Genomic DNA, 13,793 nt, shown 5'->3' with positions numbered 1-13,793 from the left:
AGGTGTGAGGATTGGATACATTCCGATAATGGGGTTAACAGAGATATACAAACACATGTGAAATATATAATCACCAAAGAGCTACGGAATACCAAGAAAAGACTACTCAACATTGTGTCATAACCTACGTGGGAAAAGGATCCGAAGAAGAATACATATATGGATATGTGTGAAAGAACCACATCTTGCACACCTAGAACAAACAAAACATTGTAATCAAATTTGCTGTGATAAAAAAATAAAGATTAAGTGAAAAGTACGAACAAGAAGTAATGAGCCATAAACTTAAAGGGCTTTTTCCTGGCACATTGCATTCTAATTTACAACCTACAACGCCACTTCCCTTAAGGCTCTGTTGCCCTAGTAACCAGGTTTGGTAAAGGAGAAATGCTGCCGCCTTGCGGCCGTTTCCCGCAAGAGCGGCTTTAAACCCACAGCTCATGGTCACTTCACAGTCACAAGGCCTCGGGGCTGTAAAGGACACCTGCCCTCAAAAATCGTGCTGAGGTAGGGAATGGACAAAAAAATTCAAAACAGGCAAATCCTTCAAGAAGATAGTATGAGGAGGTAAGTTTTACTCACTCTCTCTACAGAAAAGGACAATGCATAAAAGCTCAAGCTCAGGAAGTATTAGACTCATGCAATCTAATCTACAAAACGGTTTCAACGCACACCAGTCGACTGACCATCAGCAAAAGGTCTACAAACCGTAAATGCTGAAGGGGTTTTAGAGACCTGTGTACCCTCCACCTGCTGGTGAGATGTAAAGTGGTAACAGCCAATAATGAGAACAGAAAGGAGCTGCGTTTAAAAGTAAAAATGGAGGTACCATTCAATCCAGCAGGCGCACCACTGGGCCTCTCACCTGAGAAGACCCGAATCGAGAAGACACAGGCCGCAAAAGCTGCTGCACTGCAGCCTTATTCACAATAGCCAAGACAGTGAAGCGACCAAAATGTCCATCAACTGGTGAATGGATAGAGAAGAAGTGGTCCATGTACACGACGGAATATTAGCCATGGAAAACAATGAAACACTGCTCTTTGAGGCACCACAGATGAGCCTGGAGATAATCACAAAACAGGAGGTAAGTCGGAAAGCAAAAGACCTATATCCTATGATATCACTTATAGGCGTTATCTAATAACTGACGCAAACGAACATATTTCCAGAGAGAAAGACGCTCACAAGCTTACAAAACAAACTATGCTCATCTAAAGGGAGAGGTGGGAGGAGTGGATAAATTAAGATAAGTGTTACTATACGGATACAAATTCGTATTAGATACATACATCAAAAAGACCGACCATATAGCAAGGGAGGTCTACGGAACCCTCTGTAATATTTTACACGGGAAGAGGATCTGTACAGGAATAGACATATAAAATGTACAAATGAACCAGATTGTGTACACCTAGGACAAACAATATTCTAATCTTTACCCCGACTTAAACAATTTAAAAAAAACAAGAAGAAGTAATGAGACAAAAACTTACGGGGGATTCTCCTGGCACGTGCCATTCTAATTTACAACCTAGGAACACGACTTCCAGAAAGGCTCTGCTGCCCTACTACCCAGATTTGGGAATGGAGAAATGCTGCCTCCTGTGGCCGTTTCCCATAACAGCAGCTTTAAACCCATTGCTAAAGGTCCCTAAGTATTCACCAAACTTGCAGTTCTGTAAATGACACCTGCCCTCCCAAAAAAAACCGGGGGTCGAAAATCGACCCAAAAATTCAAAAGAGCGCAACCTTCCAAGAAGACAATTTCAGGAGGTATACTGTACTCACACTTTTTTCTTTTCTGTTTTCTAACAGAAAAGAAAAAGGCCTGGAAAAATGATGAATTTTAGGAATTTTTAAAGGCATGCAAACCGAAGTTCCCAAAACCTATCAGCCCACAGCAGTCAGAATGGCCGTTAGCAAAAATGCTGCAAACAATAAATGCTGAAGGGACTGTGGAGAAATGCGTACCCTCGGTTCTAAGGGGGACGTGGTACTAGCCACTAATGAAAAGAAAATGGAGGTGCTTTGAAACGGGGAACATTGAGCTACCAGTCAATCAATCACACCCACTGCTGGGCCTATCCCCTGAGAGAACGAGAATCAAAAAGTCACAGGCTGGCAATCCTGCACTCCAGCAATATTTACCACAGCCAGCGCTTGGAAGCAACGAAAATGTCCATCAACAGAGGAATGCACCAAGAAGACGTGGTCCATGTACACGATGGAATACTACTCCCATAAAAAATGTACATTAAAATTTAAAAACAAACAAACAAAAGTAAGGAGACATCAGCTTTTGAGGGTTTATCTGGGCACATTCCACTCTAATTTATAAGCGAGGAACACCACTGGTCGGGAGGTCTGTTTCCCTAGTTACCAGAGCGGGGAACGTAGAAAGGATGCCGCCCTCTGGCCGTTACCTGCAAAAGCAGCTTTAAAGCCTGTGCTAATGGGCACTTCATATGAACAAGTACTGCAGAGCTGTAAGTGACACCTGCCCTCAAAATGTCTTGAGGGGGGTAATGGCCAAAACATTTCAAAATGTGACACATACTTTAAGAAAACACTTTGAAGAACTAAGCTGTAATCACAGTTTTGAAAAAAAAAAAAAGGACATGCCTTAAAGCTCAATTTCAACGGATTATGAGACACAAGCAAACTCAACCACAAAGCGGTATCAGCACACACCAGTCAGAATAACCATCAGCAAGACAACTATAAACAATAAATGCTGAAGGAGTTGTGGAGAAAGGCATACCCTCAACTTTAAGAGGGACGTAACCTGGAAAGAGCCCCTAATGAGAACAGAATGGAGGGGCCTTTAAAAGGTAAACAGTGAGCTCCCATATTATGCAGCAGGCCCATTCCTGGACCTATAACCTAAGAAGACAGAATCGGAAAGACACAGGCAGGCAAATCTGCATTGCACAGTACTATCATAGCCAAGATATGGAAGGAACCAAAAAAGTCCACCAACAGATGGGTGGACCAGGAAGAACTTCTACATTTCGAGATGGAATTTCAGCTAGCGAAAAAATGCAACAATGCCATTTGCAGCGCCGCAGATGAGTCTAGAAGGAATCACGCAACTTGTAGTAAGTGAGTAAGCGAAAGACACATATCCTATCATATCACTTACAGCTGTTACCTAAAAATTGATACCAATGAAGACATCTCCACAGAGAAAGGCAATCACAGATTCATTAAACAAACTTATGGTTCACCAAATGGAAAGGTGTGAGGATTGGATACATTCCGATAATGGGGTTAACAGAGATATACAAACACATGTGAAATATATAATCACCAAAGAGCTACGGAATACCAAGAAAAGACTACTCAACATTGTGTCATAACCTACGTGGGAAAAGGATCCAAAGAAGAATACATATATGGATATGTGTGAAAGAACCACATCTTGCACACCTAGAACAAACAAAACATTGTAATCAAATTTGCTGTGATAAAAAAATAAAGATTAAGTGAAAAGTACGAACAAGAAGTAATGAGCCATAAACTTAAAGGGCTTTTTCCTGGCACATTGCATTCTAATTTACAACCTACAACGCCACTTCCCTTAAGGCTCTGTTGCCCTAGTAACCAGGTTTGGTAAAGGAGAAATGCTGCCGCCTTGCGGCCGTTTCCCGCAAGAGCGGCTTTAAACCCACAGCTCATGGTCACTTCACAGTCACAAGGCCTCGGGGCTGTAAAGGACACCTGCCCTCAAAAATCGTGCTGAGGTAGGGAATGGACAAAAAAATTCAAAACAGGCAAATCCTTCAAGAAGATAGTATGAGGAGGTAAGTTTTACTCACTCTCTCTACAGAAAAGGACAATGCATAAAAGCTCAAGCTCAGGAAGTATTAGACTCATGCAATCTAATCTACAAAACGGTTTCAACGCACACCAGTCGACTGACCATCAGCAAAAGGTCTACAAACCGTAAATGCTGAAGGGGTTTTAGAGACCTGTGTACCCTCCACCTGCTGGTGAGATGTAAAGTGGTAACAGCCAATAATGAGAACAGAAAGGAGCTGCGTTTAAAAGTAAAAATGGAGGTACCATTCAATCCAGCAGGCGCACCACTGGGCCTCTCACCTGAGAAGACCCGAATCGAGAAGACACAGGCCGCAAAAGCTGCTGCACTGCAGCCTTATTCACAATAGCCAAGACAGTGAAGCGACCAAAATGTCCATCAACTGGTGAATGGATAGAGAAGAAGTGGTCCATGTACACGACGGAATATTAGCCATGGAAAACAATGAAACACTGCTCTTTGAGGCACCACAGATGAGCCTGGAGATAATCACAAAACAGGAGGTAAGTCGGAAAGCAAAAGACCTATATCCTATGATATCACTTATAGGCGTTATCTAATAACTGACGCAAACGAACATATTTCCAGAGAGAAAGACGCTCACAAGCTTACAAAACAAACTATGCTCATCTAAAGGGAGAGGTGGGAGGAGTGGATAAATTAAGATAAGTGTTACTATACGGATACAAATTCGTATTAGATACATACATCAAAAAGACCGACCATATAGCAAGGGAGGTCTACGGAACCCTCTGTAATATTTTACACGGGAAGAGGATCTGTACAGGAATAGACATATAAAATGTACAAATGAACCAGATTGTGTACACCTAGGACAAACAATATTCTAATCTTTACCCCGACTTAAACAATTTAAAAAAAACAAGAAGAAGTAATGAGACAAAAACTTACGGGGGATTCTCCTGGCACGTGCCATTCTAATTTACAACCTAGGAACACGACTTCCAGAAAGGCTCTGCTGCCCTACTACCCAGATTTGGGAATGGAGAAATGCTGCCTCCTGTGGCCGTTTCCCATAACAGCAGCTTTAAACCCATTGCTAAAGGTCCCTAAGTATTCACCAAACTTGCAGTTCTGTAAATGACACCTGCCCTCCCAAAAAAAACCGGGGGTCGAAAATCGACCCAAAAATTCAAAAGAGCGCAACCTTCCAAGAAGACAATTTCAGGAGGTATACTGTACTCACACTTTTTTCTTTTCTGTTTTCTAACAGAAAAGAAAAAGGCCTGGAAAAATGATGAATTTTAGGAATTTTTAAAGGCATGCAAACCGAAGTTCCCCAAACCTATCAGCCCACAGCAGTCAGAATGGCCGTTAGCAAAAATGCTGCAAACAATAAATGCTGAAGGGATTGTGGAGAAATGCGTACCCTCGGTTCTAAGGGGGACGTGGTACTAGCCACTAATGAAAAGAAAATGGAGGTGCTTTGAAACGGGGAACATTGAGCTACCAGTCAATCAATCACACCCACTGCTGGGCCTATCCCCTGAGAGAACGAGAATCAAAAAGTCACAGGCTGGCAATCCTGCACTCCAGCAATATTTACCACAGCCAGCGCTTGGAAGCAACAAAAATGTCCATCAACAGAGGAATGCACCAAGAAGACGTGGTCCATGTACACGATGGAATACTACTCCCATAAAAAATGTACATTAAAATTTAAAAACAAACAAACAAAAGTAAGGAGACATCAGCTTTTGAGGGTTTATCTGGGCACATTCCACTCTAATTTATAAGCGAGGAACACCACTGGTCGGGAGGTCTGTTTCCCTAGTTACCAGAGCGGGGAACGTAGAAAGGATGCCGCCCTCTGGCCGTTACCTGCAAAAGCAGCTTTAAAGCCTGTGCTAATGGGCACTTCATATGAACAAGTACTGCAGAGCTGTAAGTGACACCTGCCCTCAAAATGTCTTGAGGGGGGTAATGGCCAAAACATTTCAAAATGTGACACATACTTTAAGAAAACACTTTGAAGAACTAAGCTGTAATCACAGTTTTGAAAAAAAAAAAAGGACATGCCTTAAAGCTCAATTTCAACGGATTATGAGACACAAGCAAACTCAACCACAAAGCAGTATCAGCACACACCAGTCAGAATAACCATCAGCAAGACAACTATAAACAATAAATGCTGAAGGAGTTGTGGAGAAAGGCATACCCTCAACTTTAAGAGGGACGTAACCTGGAAAGAGCCCCTAATGAGAACAGAATGGAGGGGCCTTTAAAAGGTAAACAGTGAGCTCCCATATTATGCAGCAGGCCCATTCCTGGACCTATAACCTAAGAAGACAGAATCGGAAAGACACAGGCAGGCAAATCTGCATTGCACAGTACTATCATAGCCAAGATATGGAAGGAACCAAAAAAGTCCACCAACAGATGGGTGGACCAGGAAGAACTTCTACATTTCGAGATGGAATTTCAGCTAGCGAAAAAATGCAACAATGCCATTTGCAGCGCCGCAGATGAGTCTAGAAGGAATCACGCAACTTGTAGTAAGTGAGTAAGCGAAAGACACATATCCTATCATATCACTTACAGCTGTTACCTAAAAATTGATACCAATGAAGACATCTCCACAGAGAAAGGCAATCACAGATTCATTAAACAAACTTATGGTTCACCAAATGGAAAGGTGTGAGGATTGGATACATTCCGATAATGGGGTTAACAGAGATATACAAACACATGTGAAATATATAATCACCAAAGAGCTACGGAATACCAAGAAAAGACTACTCAACATTGTGTCATAACCTACGTGGGAAAAGGATCCAAAGAAGAATACATATATGGATATGTGTGAAAGAACCACATCTTGCACACCTAGAACAAACAAAACATTGTAATCAAATTTGCTGTGATAAAAAAATAAAGATTAAGTGAAAAGTACGAACAAGAAGTAATGAGCCATAAACTTAAAGGGCTTTTTCCTGGCACATTGCATTCTAATTTACAACCTACAACGCCACTTCCCTTAAGGCTCTGTTGCCCTAGTAACCAGGTTTGGTAAAGGAGAAATGCTGCCGCCTTGCGGCCGTTTCCCGCAAGAGCGGCTTTAAACCCACAGCTCATGGTCACTTCACAGTCACAAGGCCTCGGGGCTGTAAAGGACACCTGCCCTCAAAAATCGTGCTGAGGTAGGGAATGGACAAAAAAATTCAAAACAGGCAAATCCTTCAAGAAGATAGTATGAGGAGGTAAGTTTTACTCACTCTCTCTACAGAAAAGGACAATGCATAAAAGCTCAAGCTCAGGAAGTATTAGACTCATGCAATCTAATCTACAAAACGGTTTCAACGCACACCAGTCGACTGACCATCAGCAAAAGGTCTACAAACCGTAAATGCTGAAGGGGTTTTAGAGACCTGTGTACCCTCCACCTGCTGGTGAGATGTAAAGTGGTAACAGCCAATAATGAGAACAGAAAGGAGCTGCGTTTAAAAGTAAAAATGGAGGTACCATTCAATCCAGCAGGCGCACCACTGGGCCTCTCACCTGAGAAGACCCGAATCGAGAAGACACAGGCCGCAAAAGCTGCTGCACTGCAGCCTTATTCACAATAGCCAAGACAGTGAAGCGACCAAAATGTCCATCAACTGGTGAATGGATAGAGAAGAAGTGGTCCATGTACACGACGGAATATTAGCCATGGAAAACAATGAAACACTGCTCTTTGAGGCACCACAGATGAGCCTGGAGATAATCACAAAACAGGAGGTAAGTCGGAAAGCAAAAGACCTATATCCTATGATATCACTTATAGGCGTTATCTAATAACTGACGCAAACGAACATATTTCCAGAGAGAAAGACGCTCACAAGCTTACAAAACAAACTATGCTCATCTAAAGGGAGAGGTGGGAGGAGTGGATAAATTAAGATAAGTGTTACTATACGGATACAAATTCGTATTAGATACATACATCAAAAAGACCGACCATATAGCAAGGGAGGTCTACGGAACCCTCTGTAATATTTTACACGGGAAGAGGATCTGTACAGGAATAGACATATAAAATGTACAAATGAACCAGATTGTGTACACCTAGGACAAACAATATTCTAATCTTTACCCCGACTTAAACAATTTAAAAAAAACAAGAAGAAGTAATGAGACAAAAACTTACGGGGGATTCTCCTGGCACGTGCCATTCTAATTTACAACCTAGGAACACGACTTCCAGAAAGGCTCTGCTGCCCTACTACCCAGATTTGGGAATGGAGAAATGCTGCCTCCTGTGGCCGTTTCCCATAACAGCAGCTTTAAACCCATTGCTAAAGGTCCCTAAGTATTCACCAAACTTGCAGTTCTGTAAATGACACCTGCCCTCCCAAAAAAAACCGGGGGTCGAAAATCGACCCAAAAATTCAAAAGAGCGCAACCTTCCAAGAAGACAATTTCAGGAGGTATACTGTACTCACACTTTTTTCTTTTCTGTTTTCTAACAGAAAAGAAAAAGGCCTGGAAAAATGATGAATTTTAGGAATTTTTAAAGGCATGCAAACCGAAGTTCCCCAAACCTATCAGCCCACAGCAGTCAGAATGGCCGTTAGCAAAAATGCTGCAAACAATAAATGCTGAAGGGATTGTGGAGAAATGCGTACCCTCGGTTCTAAGGGGGACGTGGTACTAGCCACTAATGAAAAGAAAATGGAGGTGCTTTGAAACGGGGAACATTGAGCTACCAGTCAATCAATCACACCCACTGCTGGGCCTATCCCCTGAGAGAACGAGAATCAAAAAGTCACAGGCTGGCAATCCTGCACTCCAGCAATATTTACCACAGCCAGCGCTTGGAAGCAACAAAAATGTCCATCAACAGAGGAATGCACCAAGAAGACGTGGTCCATGTACACGATGGAATACTACTCCCATAAAAAATGTACATTAAAATTTAAAAACAAACAAACAAAAGTAAGGAGACATCAGCTTTTGAGGGTTTATCTGGGCACATTCCACTCTAATTTATAAGCGAGGAACACCACTGGTCGGGAGGTCTGTTTCCCTAGTTACCAGAGCGGGGAACGTAGAAAGGATGCCGCCCTCTGGCCGTTACCTGCAAAAGCAGCTTTAAAGCCTGTGCTAATGGGCACTTCATATGAACAAGTACTGCAGAGCTGTAAGTGACACCTGCCCTCAAAATGTCTTGAGGGGGGTAATGGCCAAAACATTTCAAAATGTGACACATACTTTAAGAAAACACTTTGAAGAACTAAGCTGTAATCACAGTTTTGAAAAAAAAAAAAGGACATGCCTTAAAGCTCAATTTCAACGGATTATGAGACACAAGCAAACTCAACCACAAAGCAGTATCAGCACACACCAGTCAGAATAACCATCAGCAAGACAACTATAAACAATAAATGCTGAAGGAGTTGTGGAGAAAGGCATACCCTCAACATTAAGAGGGACGTAACCTGGAAAGAGCCCCTAATGAGAACAGAATGGAGGGGCCTTTAAAAGGTAAACAGTGAGCTCCCATATTATGCAGCAGGCCCATTCCTGGACCTATAACCTAAGAAGACAGAATCGGAAAGACACAGGCAGGCAAATCTGCATTGCACAGTACTATCATAGCCAAGATATGGAAGGAACCAAAAAAGTCCACCAACAGATGGGTGGACCAGGAAGAACTTCTACATTTCGAGATGGAATTTCAGCTAGCGAAAAAATGCAACGATGCCATTTGCAGCGCCGCAGATGAGTCTAGAATGAATCACGCAACTTGTAGTATGTGAGTAAGCGAAAGACACATATCCTATCATATCACTTACAGCTGTTACCTAAAAATTGATACCAATGAAGACATCTCCACAGAGAAAGGCAATCACAGATTCATTAAACAAACTTATGGTTCACCAAATGGAAAGGTGTGAGGATTGGATACATTCCGATAATGGGGTTAACAGAGATATACAAACACATGTGAAATATATAATCACCAAAGAGCTACGGAATACCAAGAAAAGACTACTCAACATTGTGTCATAACCTACGTGGGAAAAGGATCCGAAGAAGAATACATATATGGATATGTGTGAAAGAACCACATCTTGCACACCTAGAACAAACAAAACATTGTAATCAAATTTGCTGTGATAAAAAAATAAAGATTAAGTGAAAAGTACGAACAAGAAGTAATGAGCCATAAACTTAAAGGGCTTTTTCCTGGCACATTGCATTCTAATTTACAACCTACAACACCACTTCCCTTAAGGCTCTGTTGCCCTAGTAACCAGGTTTGGTAAAGGAGAAATGCTGCCGCCTTGCGGCCGTTTCCCGCAAGAGCGGCTTTAAACCCACAGCTCATGGTCACTTCACAGTCACAAGGCCTCGGGGCTGTAAAGGACACCTGCCCTCAAAAATCGTGCTGAGGTAGGGAATGGACAAAAAAATTCAAAACAGGCAAATCTTTCAAGAAGATAGTATGAGGAGGTAAGTTTTACTCACTCTCTCTACAGAAAAGGACAATGCATAAAAGCTCAAGCTCAGGAAGTATTAGACTCATGCAATCTAATCTACAAAACGGTTTCACCGCACACCAGTCGACTGACCATCAGCAAAAGGTCTACAAACCGTAAATGCTGAAGGGGTTTTAGAGACCTGTGTACCCTCCACCTGCTGGTGAGATGTAAAGTGGTAACAGCCCATAATGAGAACAGAAAGGAGCTGCGTTTAAAAGTAAAAATGGAAGTACCATTCAATCCAGCAGGCGCACCACTGGGCCTCTCACCTGAGAAGACCCGAATCGAGAAGACACAGGCCGCAAAAGCTGCTGCACTGCAGCCTTATTCACAATAGCCAAGACAGTGAAGCGACCAAAATGTCCATCAACTGGTGAATGGATAGAGAAGAAGTGGTCCATGTACACGACGGAATATTAGCCATGGAAAACAATGAAACACTGCTCTTTGAGGCACCACAGATGAGCCTGGAGATAATCACAAAACAGGAGGTAAGTCGGAAAGCAAAAGACCTATATCCTATGATATCACTTATAGGCGTTATCTAATAACTGACGCAAACGAACATATTTCCAGAGAGAAAGACGCTCACAAGCTTACAAAACAAACTATGCTCATCTAAAGGGAGAGGTGGGAGGAGTGGATAAATTAAGATAAGTGTTACTATACGGATACAAATTCGTATTAGATACATACATCAAAAAGACCGACCATATAGCAAGGGAGGTCTACGGAACCCTCTGTAATATTTTACACGGGAAGAGGATCTGTACAGGAATAGACATATAAAATGTACAAATGAACCAGATTGTGTACACCTAGGACAAACAATATTCTAATCTTTACCCCGACTTAAACAATTTAAAAAAAACAAGAAGAAGTAATGAGACAAAAACTTACGGGGGATTCTCCTGGCACGTGCCATTCTAATTTACAACCTAGGAACACGACTTCCAGAAAGGCTCTGCTGCCCTACTACCCAGATTTGGGAATGGAGAAATGCTGCCTCCTGTGGCCGTTTCCCATAACAGCAGCTTTAAACCCATTGCTAAAGGTCCCTAAGTATTCACCAAACTTGCAGTTCTGTAAATGACACCTGCCCTCCCAAAAAAAACCGGGGGTCGAAAATCGACCCAAAAATTCAAAAGAGCGCAACCTTCCAAGAAGACAATTTCAGGAGGTATACTGTACTCACACTTTTTTCTTTTCTTTTTTCTAACAGAAAAGAAAAAGGCCTGGAAAAATGATGAATTTTAGGAATTTTTAAAGGCATGCAAACCGAAGTTCCCAAAACCTATCAGCCCACAGCAGTCAGAATGGCCGTTAGCAAAAATGCTGCAAACAATAAATGCTGACGGGATTGAGGAGAAATGCGTACCCTCGGTTCTAAGGGGGACGTGGTACTAGCCACTAATGAAAAGAAAATGGAGGTGCTTTGAAACGGGGAACATTGAGCTACCAGTCAATCAATCACACCCACTGCTGGGCCTATCCCCTGAGAGAACGAGAATCAAAAAGTCACAGGCTGGCAATCCTGCACTCCAGCAATATTTACCACAGCCAGCGCTTGGAAGCAACGAAAATGTCCATCAACAGAGGAATGCACCAAGAAGACGTGGTCCATGTACACGATGGAATACTACTCCCATAAAAAATGTACATTAAAATTTAAAAACAAACAAACAAAAGTAAGGAGACATCAGCTTTTGAGGGTTTATCTGGGCACATTCCACTCTAATTTATAAGCGAGGAACACCACTGGTCGGGAGGTCTCTTTCCCTAGTTACCAGAGCGGGGAACGTAGAAAGGATGCCGCCCTCTGGCCGTTACCTGTAAAAGCAGCTTTAAAGCCTGTGTTAATGGGCACTTCATATGAACAAGTACTGCAGAGCTGTAAGTGACACCTGCCCTCAAAATGTCTTGAGGGGGGTAATGGCCAAAACATTTCAAAATGTGACACATACTTTAAGAAAACACTTTGAAGAACTAAGCTGTAATCACAGTTTTGAAAAAAAAAAAAGGACATGCCTTAAAGCTCAATTTCAACGGATTATGAGACACAAGCAAACTCAACCACAAAGCGGTATCAGCACACACCAGTCAGAATAACCATCAGCAAGACAACTATAAACAATAAATGCTGAAGGAGTTGTGGAGAAAGGCATACCCTCAACATTAAGAGGGACGTAACCTGGAAAGAGCCCCTAATGAGAACAGAATGGAGGGGCCTTTAAAAGGTAAACAGTGAGCTCCCATATTATGCAGCAGGCCCATTCCTGGACCTATAACCTAAGAAGACAGAATCGGAAAGACACAGGCAGGCAAATCTGCATTGCACAGTACTATCATAGCCAAGATATGGAAGGAACCAAAAAAGTCCACCAACAGATGGGTGGACCAGGAAGAACTTCTACATTTCGAGATGGAATTTCAGCTAGCGAAAAAAATGCAACAATGCCATTTGCAGCGCCGCAGATGAGTCTAGAAGGAATCACGCAACTTGTAGTAAGTGAGTAAGCGAAAGACACATATCCTATCATATCACTTACAGCTGTTACCTAAAAATTGATACCAATGAAGACATCTCCACAGAGAAAGGCAATCACAGATTCATTAAACAAACTTATGGTTCACCAAATGGAAAGGTGTGAGGATTGGATACATTCCGATAATGGGGTTAACAGAGATATACAAACACATGTGAAATATATAATCACCAAAGAGCTACGGAATACCAAGAAAAGACTACTCAACATTGTGTCATAACCTACGTGGGAAAAGGATCCGAAGAAGAATACATATATGGATATGTGTGAAAGAACCACATCTTGCACACCTAGAACAAACAAAACATTGTAATCAAATTTGCTGTGATAAAAAAATAAAGATTAAGTGAAAAGTACGAACAAGAAGTAATGAGCCATAAACTTAAAGGGCTTTTTCCTGGCACATTGCATTCTAATTTACAACCTACAACACCACTTCCCTTAAGGCTCTGTTGCCCTAGTAACCAGGTTTGGTAAAGGAGAAATGCTGCCGCCTTGCGGCCGTTTCCCGCAAGAGCGGCTTTAAACCCACAGCTCATGGTCACTTCACAGTCACAAGGCCTCGGGGCTGTAAAGGACACCTGCCCTCAAAAATCGTGCTGAGGTGGGGAATGGACAAAAAAATTCAAAACAGGCAAATCCTTCAAGAAGATAGTATGAGGAGGTAAGTTTTACTCACTCTCTCTACAGAAAAGGACAATGCATAAAAGCTCAAGCTCAGGAAGTATTAGACTCATGCAATCTAATCTACAAAACGGTTTCACCGCACACCAGTCGACTGACCATCAGCAAAAGGTCTACAAACCGTAAATGCTGAAGGGGTTTTAGAGACCTGTGTACCCTCCACCTGCTGGTGAGATGTAAAGTGGTAACAGCCAATAATGAGAACAGAAAGGAGCTGCGTTTAAAAGTAAAAATGGAGGTACCATTCAATCC

The sequence above is a fragment of the Eubalaena glacialis genome, chromosome 6 (assembly GCF_028564815.1).
Source record: "Eubalaena glacialis isolate mEubGla1 chromosome 6, mEubGla1.1.hap2.+ XY, whole genome shotgun sequence".
NCBI classification, from domain to species: domain Eukaryota; kingdom Metazoa; phylum Chordata; class Mammalia; order Artiodactyla; family Balaenidae; genus Eubalaena; species Eubalaena glacialis.
The sequence above is the reverse complement of the archived record's forward strand: the minus strand, read 5'-3'. Positions refer to the sequence as shown.